The sequence below is a fragment of the Condylura cristata genome, unplaced genomic scaffold (assembly GCF_000260355.1).
Source record: "Condylura cristata isolate star-nosed mole 26May11 unplaced genomic scaffold, ConCri1.0 scaffold00011, whole genome shotgun sequence".
In the NCBI taxonomy this organism is placed as follows: Eukaryota; Metazoa; Chordata; class Mammalia; order Eulipotyphla; family Talpidae; genus Condylura; species Condylura cristata.
The window spans coordinates 5,865,359-5,867,637 of record NW_004567112.1 but is presented as its reverse complement, the minus strand read 5'-3'; positions in this window follow the sequence as shown (position 1 = coordinate 5,867,637).

The following is a 2,279-nucleotide window of genomic DNA, read 5'->3' as shown; positions in this document are numbered from 1 at the left end:
TGTCTCCCCCATTTCGTTCATTTCAGGCACCTCTGAGCGCCCCACGGCCTGAGCCACACGTCTGGTGACCTTGCCCATGGGCAGCACGCTGGTATGGGCAGCAGCTCTGTGTCCACTGGCGGTTCTTCCCCAGTGTTCTGGAACTCACTGTGAGGCTTCCGGACCCTGCAAACACAGGCTGCAGATTGAGGGCCCCTGAGGTGGGTCAGGAGCTTTTCTGATGTGGCCACGGAAGCACCAAGAGGAGAGGTGTCCAGTCCAGAGCTGACACAGAGGGAAGGCGGGTGACACGTGCGGCCCAGAGCGCTTCCTGCTGGCTCTGACTCTCGGTGGCCCCAGCTGAGACTCGTCCTGCTGCCCTGTCCTGGGAGAGACGAGTGGTGTCCGCCTCTGGACCCTGAGCCTGAGGGTGGTTGGGAACTGGCCAGGGGCCGATGCACCTACAGGTGCTTCCTGCTGCTGTCCTGCTGGGGATCTCTCCCTCCCCCTCGTGGGAAGCTGGCTGTAGCTCCTCTTGCATCAGGGCAGGGCAGGGCAGGGCAGGGTATTGGGGGGCTGTCATGTCCACCTTGCTCCATCCTCCTTGGGTTTGTCCTTGCCTTGCAGTGGTTAGAGTGTACTAGGGGTTGCCCAGGAAAAATGCTTGTGACACATAATTCACTTCTCTCTGGGCCTCTGTCCCCAGCTGTTCAGTGAGGATCACCAAGGTCCCTCCCAGCTCTGATGCCTGTTATTCGGAGACTGCTGGAGAGGAAGGGGAGTGACAGCCCTGTCATGGAGCTTCCCCACTGTGCTTCATGCTTTACGGGCTGCTCAGGACTCTGGCCTGTGAGTCTCCATGGAGCGAGCTCTAGCAGAGGTTGAGTAACCTGCCCAGAGTCATGCAGCCAGTAAACAGCACAGCTGGGACTTGAACTGGGCAGTCTGACCCTGAATGTGGGGTGTCAGTCACCACTGTGGTCAGTCAATAATAGCACCCCACAAAGATGTCAGTGTTAGATGCCTGTAGCTTGTGAATGCGTTACCTAGTGAATACCTGCTTAGTGAAAAGGACATTTTAGATATGATTAAGGTGAGGGTCTTGTGATGGAGAGGTTACCCTGGACCCAGTGGTGTTTGTAAAAGGGAGGAAGGGGAGACTTGACAGTAGAAAAGGTCAGAGTGATGCATCATGAGAAAAACTCAAGCAGCAACTGCTGGCTTTGGAGACAGAGGAAGGAACCAGGAGCCAAGGATTGCAGGTGACTTCTGGAAGCCGGAAAGGGCAAGGGAACAGATACTTCCCTCAAGTCTCTAGAAGGAACCATTCTTTCCACTGCCTCAGTTTTAGCCCAGTGAATCTGATTTCAGATTTCCAGAAATTGGAAGCTACTACAATGTTGCTTTATTCATTCATCTCTTTGCAGTATTCAAATTCTGAATTCCTGTAAGTAGAAATCTAGTATGTTTAATTGAGCCCTTTCTAGCCCTAAAGAAGCATTTAATTTATTTATTTATGCCTACGAGAACTAGGGTGCAGGCCAGAGGTGTGGGGGGTCAGCGGGTTCACCAGAGACAGAATGGGGAGCAGAACAGGTGGACTGAGTGAAATACGCTGCTGAGGGGAGCAGGGGGCGGGACAAGGGAGGTCCCCTGCTCCGTGTGGGTCAGCTTCCTGGCTGGCAAATGCATTCCGACTCTTGTAGGACACCCCAGCGCCCCCCCACGTGGGCCTCTCTGCAGGCTGCTTGAGCATCCTCACAACATGGTGGCCGACTTCCCACAGACCAGATGATCCTAGAGCAAGCAGGGCAGAGGCACCCCGACTTTCACGATCGAGCCTTGAGTCATAGTCATACACCACCAAGTCTGACCACCCCTCCTGGTTACACAGATTCAGTGTGTGTGGGGGGTGGGGGGGTACAAGGCTGTGAAACCAGAAGATAGGTCATGGGGAGGCTGGAGTCGGGTGACACCTAAGTCCACTCCACTCTGGAGCCGTGAGGCTCCGGGATAGTGGCGCTGAAGCACGGGCCGGCTGACGGCCCCGGCCCCTGGCCCTCAGCCCTCGCAGAGCTGCGTCTTCAGGTCACTGGGAAGGATTTCTGAAGAGCGATTCAGCTTCTTCTTCTTTTTTTTTTTTTTTTTAATCAGGAAAGCATTTATTTCAGAATGAGATGCATGATTCCAGTCCATGACCAAGGGACAACCTTAAAGCATATATGGGCACAGCCAGGGTGTGTTGGATTCTGCTATTGAGGATAAGACAGGGATATGGTCTGAGCTTGGATTATTTATTT